Raw genomic sequence first — 6,437 nt, forward strand, 5'->3', positions numbered from 1 at the left:
TATAGTCCATGATATGCATGGAGGTGAAAACCGAAGAACTTAGCAATATGTATTAATATAAAGGCAAAGACTATGTACATGAATGTCCACAAAACTAAGGCTATGTATCCCAACGAGTTAGTGACATTTAAAAACCAAAAAAACTTTTCAATAGTGCATGTATTATCAAAGGCATGCCTGGGCGTTCCTCAAAATGGTCTATGCACAACACAATTCAGCCTTTGCAATAATCCCAAATAATAGCAATACCGTCGATTCTGGTTAATTGGACCACTGGTTAATTGGGACAACCGATTATTTGGGACAGAGCGAAGGAGAATGAGACGTGACCTGACAGAGGTATATAAGATAATGAGAGGCATTGATCGTGTGGATAGTCAGAGGCTTTTTCCCAGGGCTGAAATGGTTGCCACAAGAGGACACAGGTTTAAGGTGCTGGGGAGCAGGTACAGAGGAGATGTCAGGGGTAAGTTTTTTACTCAGAGAGTGGTGTGTGTGTGTGGAATGGGCTGCTGGCAACAGTGGTGGAGGTGGATGTGATGGGGTCTTTGAAGAGACTTTTGGATAGGTACACGGAGCTTAGAAAAATAAAGGGCTATGTGTAAGCCCAGTAATTTCTAAGGCAGGGACATGTTCGGCACAACTTTGTGGGCCGAAGAGCATGTATTGTGCTGTAGGTTTTCTATGTTTCTAAACTCCTAACAAAAAAACTAATGAAAAAATAGACAGGATTTTCTTTATTTATTTGGGACATCATGCTGCTTAATTGAGGTGGGAGATTTGCTGAATAGTTTATAAAAAGCGTCAGTCGTGTGCATTTGTGTGGCAGTTTGACATCACACCGTGTTCAAAGCCAATTGTTTTAAAATAGTCAATTGCCTTTGCTTGTTATGTTATTGCTATGCTATCCATTTGGGCCGACTGACGCTGAATTAAAAAGCAGTGGTTTCTGACACGCTTTCATGCAGGAAGGCAATGAAGGCAGTCCATTATCTGCACTAGGTGTCTGCACTGATTTTGTTCATTTACAGTCAATCAAAAGAACATGGCAGCATACACTGGGTAAAATTCCTCTGTCGATAACGATTAGCAATTAATACACAGTTTCATCCTATTGCACTAATATTGGTAGTGTTCTCTAATTAGACCATAAGATGTGGAGGAGAATTAGGCATTATTTCCATCGATTCTGCTCCGCCATTTTATCATGGTTGATACATTTTTCCTCTCAGTCCCAGTCTCCTTCCTTTCCCCATATCCTTTCATGCCCTGACTAATCAAGAATCTCTCAACCTACGCCATAAATGTACATGAAGACTTGGCCTGTGGCAACAAATTCCACAGATTCACCACTCTCTGGTGAAAGAAATGCCTCCTCTCATCTCCATTCTAAAAGGTTGCCCTCTATTCTTAGGCTGTGCCCTCTGGAAGAATTTTGAAAGTTAGGAAAGATTTAGGAAGAATAACATAAGGCAGCAGGACTTGTTACAGCTTTCTTCAAAACTTGTTACTGACTTTTTAAAACTATTTCCATGAAGCTTTGGCAACTGCTTAATTGGGGCCAAATACACTGGTCCCATCGTGTCCCAATTAACTGGAATACGCTGTACTAATTTTAAAAAGTGAGTTCTTTTCAAACTACTGGGAGAAAGAGAGACAACAAGGAGAAACTCAAGTTTGTTCCCAGTGTCACATTGTCTTATATTTTGTAAAAAAAAGCATAGATGTATTCCAGCTTTGAACAGGGTGACAGATGATGCGGAGAAAGCAGTAAAAAGGGGAAAAGGAAGAAACATCTCCACAACTGTTTTAAATTATAACAATAGATCAGGATTCAAAGCAAAAAATGGCAAAGATGGGTTTGATATTGGGAAGTTTCTTGGATGAAAAGATCAATACATGATGGAACACATTTGGAGTTGAAGAAATTATTTGATGAAATAACTTGGAAAAAGCGTAGCCTGGATTGTTGATGTTTGGGTTGAGTTGTTCTCTGATCTTGACAATCCATTTGCAAACTTTTCATCACCAAACGAGGAGACATCATCAGTGTACGGTTCATTTGTGGTGTGTCCTCCAAATGCTGGGTCTTTATATACTCATCAATCAGCTGATTGCTTGTCATTATGGAAACTCAGTTGTGATGATGTACGGAGGGTGACGTTGCTGATGCTTTGTGGTCTGGAATTTTGCCCACATTGGCTTATAAATAGGATTGAGGTCTACATGTCTGCTTACAGAATTGTTTGCAGAAAACCACACTTCCAGGAACTCTCTTGCATGTTGCGTGTCTGCTTGCACCATGACTTTCACTGATGCCCAGTCGAATCTGTGTCCCTCTCGATCTCTGTGGGAGAGCTGACTCCCTACTCCAAGAACACAGAACTTCGGTCGCACAATGAGGAGAGTACTCTGCAGACCAAAAGGACAAAGCAAGCTACTGGACAAGACAAATGCGATCTACGAATCCAATGCAGCGACTGCAACAAATACTACATCGGCCAAACCGGGAGAAAACCATCCACAAGGATCCATGAACTGGCTGTGACGCGACAGTCATAGCGCGAGGAAACACACGGCATGTAAGAGAATTCTTAGGAGCATGATTTTCCACAAACAATTCTGTCAACAGGCATGGACCTCGATCCTGGCTATGAGCCAATGTGGCAAAATGCCAGACCACATTGCACAGAGTTCGGCTCACCACCAATCAGCGATGAGAACCTCTCCCTACGTCACAATGGAGTTTCCGTAATGACGGCCAATCAGCTGATTGATATGTATGGAAAGGCTAAGCATTCGGATGGCACCTCAAATGAACTACGCACTGATGATGTCTCCTTGTTTGGTGATGAAATGTCTGCAAATGGATTACCAAGATCAGAGAACAGCTCAACACAACCAAATTATTTGACATTGAAGAGGGTATATAGGGGATCATTGAGCAATAATGAACTTGTTGATGTTGAACAAAGGTAATTTGTTGTGGGGGAGTCTGGTACGAGAGGACATGACTTGAGGATTGCAGGGTGCCCATTCAGAACAGAGATGTGAAAAAAATTTTTAGCCTGAGGGTGGTGAATCTGTGGAATTTGTTACCACGGGAGGCTGTGGAGGCCAAGTCATTGGGTGTACTTAAGGCAGAGATTGATAGGTATCTGAGTAGTCAGGGCATCAAAAGTTATGATGAGAAGGCAGGGGAATGGGACTAAAGGGGAGATTGAATCACCTCATGATGAAATGGCAGAGCAGACTCGATGGGCCAAATGGCCATCTTCTGCTCCTTTGTCCTATGGTCGTCTGGTAATTTTGTGATTATCTGGTAATCTTGTGATTTTTGTGACTGGTGTGACAGAGGAGCACGTGCAATTAAATGCAGTTGGTATTGCTCCAAAGCTGCAGGCTTAAACTGATGGTAGGCTTGTGTAAAGTGAATTCTGAATCCCCAAGTTGATTCTGAAACAACACCTATATTGGGCTGTGTTCTGGTATTAATTCTGAACCAGATGATGAACTAAAACAGTATTCTGTGAGTATACTCTAAGAGTAGCACAGCACAAAGCAATGCAAAGTTGCACAGATTTGTGCAGTATGAACATATCCATACTGATGTGATCTAAAAATACATAGTTAGCAATGATGACATATCAGATATGATCACAGCTGCAACAGTTGAACATAGAGTCTCATTCATATAAAGGTCAATTTAAAAACCACATATTATTTAGAGAATTGAAGTAGGTTCGAAGTTCTTGCCCATAAAATAACAAGTGGAAAAAACAAAATATAAAATTCTGGAGTCTTAGATACAAATCTTTAAGGCCGTATCGGCAAGACATAGCAGACAATATAAGAATGTGAGAGGTCATCATAATAAAAAGTTGTCAAAATCAGTCCACCACGAGTAAAGCCGTCCCCACTATTGAGCATATCTACATGAGATGTTGTCACAGGAAAGCAGCACCATCATCAGGGTCATCCCTCTCCCCCAAACATCCAGGCCATGCTCTTTTCTCATGGCTGCCATCAGGAAAAAGTTACGGGAGCCTCAGGATTCACACCACCTGGTTCGGGAACAGTTATTACCCCTAAACCATCAGGCTGCTGAACCAAAGGGGATAACTTCACTCAACTTCTCTTGCCCTATCATTGAAAAGTTATCACAACCAATGGACTCACTTTCATGAACTCTTCATCTCATGTTATTGATATTTATCATTTGTTTTTGTATTTGCACAGTTTGCTACCTTGTGCACTCTGGTTGAATGCCCTAGTTGGGCAGTCTTTTGATGATTCTGTTAAGGTTATTTTATAGATTTGTTGTGTGCCCACAAGAAAATGAATCTCAGGGTTGTATACAATGACATATATATACTTTGATAATAAATTTACTTTAAACTTTTATATCAGTTTGAATGGGGTCGCAAAGATTTGAAGAAATCTAGGAGTGCAGAGGTACTGTCAAATTCCTTTAGGGCCATGATTCTCAATGACACAATCTAGACCGTATTTGTATAATGTAAATTCACCAAGCTCTAAACCATTTTGCCCTGCATACACAAGATTACCAAACAATTTATAGAAAAAAGGAAAATGTGAATTTTAAATTGAAAACAAGAAAAGCTGTGAATAATGGTGTATTCAAAAAAATAGGTTTGCATGCAGCTGAAGGTGTATCGAAATGACAGAGGACTATAAAATTGATACCAGTTGTTGGCGTTTGTACTTTTGTTGCATTAAAAAGATGAGTTATAAACAGCTAGGTTGGGGCCAATAAAAATAGGATTGAGTGAAGCTGTGGGAAATGGGGTAACAGCAAAGTTGTTTGTGAAATTGATGGCCTCAGCTTTTTACAAGGAGAACCAAATCTGCAAAACATTATGATCAGTTGGATAAGAGTAAGCAGGCTTGGGAAATGCATTATTGACACAGCATCTTATGGTTTCCAAAACTGTTCTTCACTGGACTTAACCTACCTCCTATTGAAGGTGAGTTGGAGATTAGTTATTGTGCTTAATAGGATAATGAAAATTAAACCAAATGGATTGCTCCAAATGATTGTAATCACAATGTTTTATTGGAAAACATCTTGTCAGTTTGCGTGATGTTGGACCCAGCCAGATAATTTCCCAATGCTTTAGTTCTTCGTACAAATATTCTTTGAGAACTTTAATATTATATAAGTGACTTAAAGGTTTTGTCCACATTTGTCCATTGCATTTAGACATGTCAGCTCATTCTGCATTCAGAGACCAATTAATGCAAAAATACCCACAAAATTTGCACTTCACAAATTTCCAAAATGTGAATGCAATTCATAATCACTTTTTTTCAGGATACATCTGCAGAAATAGCATAATAGCACAACATATGAGTTCAGTACATAAAATTTTGAATTCTTAATTTGGAGAACATTTGCAAACTCAGGTTGTAAATTTAGGATATATTATTACTTTTAACTTGGAGCCTGCTTGTGAGCACAACATACCAGACGGACAATGTGTTATCAAAGAACACTTTGCCTGTTAGGAAGTCTTCTGCAGATGGATACATCATTTTGTACCCATGACCTTGCAAAATAATGATGATATTTTAACTTGAAATAACAACAAGCAGAAACCTAATATTTTCTATCATTTGCAAAATGACCAGCAACTTGAAATATGAGTTTTTAATGAAGAAACTTTTGTTATTTGGTTGTACAGATTAAAACTAAGTATATGGTTTACATTTCCAGTGTTACTTATTCAGAGTTTTTTATTCAGCCAAAATATTGCTGTAGTTTGATTTTAACAAATTGTGCAGAATTTATGCTCTTAAAGGTGCATTGGTGCAACAACATCTTGCTGATTAGGCTTGCGTTTTCCTGTTTCTCTGCTCATGTCAAAGTTCAAAGTAAATATATTATCAAAGTACATATGTGTCACCATGTACAACCCTGAGATTCATTTTCTTCTGGGCATGCTCAATAAAATAATAAACATAACGGAAAGACCGCTTCAACTTGGGTAGTCAACCAGTTTGCAGAAGACAACAAATTCTGCAACTACAAAAAGAAAGAAATAATAACAATAAATAATAATAATAAAAAATAAATAAATAAACAATAAATCCTAGTTTCGGCACGGACTAGGAGGGCCAAGATGGCCTGTTTCCGTGCTGTGATTGTTATATGTTATGTTATATATGTTATATGTTAAATATCTAGAACATGAGACGAAGAGTCCGTAAAATTGAGTCCATTGGTTATGGGAACATTTCAATGATAGAGCAAGAGAAGTTGAGTGAAGTTATCCCCTTTGGTTCAGCAGCCTGATGGTTTAGGGGTAATAACTGTTCCCGAACCTGGTGGTGTGAGTCCTTTCATCCTGAAGGCGGCAGCAAGAAGAGAGTATATCCTGGGTGGTGAGGGTCCCTGATGATGGACTACTCTTTCC

This window comes from Hypanus sabinus, chromosome 4, assembly GCF_030144855.1.
Source record: "Hypanus sabinus isolate sHypSab1 chromosome 4, sHypSab1.hap1, whole genome shotgun sequence".
NCBI lineage: Eukaryota > Metazoa > Chordata > Chondrichthyes > Myliobatiformes > Dasyatidae > Hypanus > Hypanus sabinus.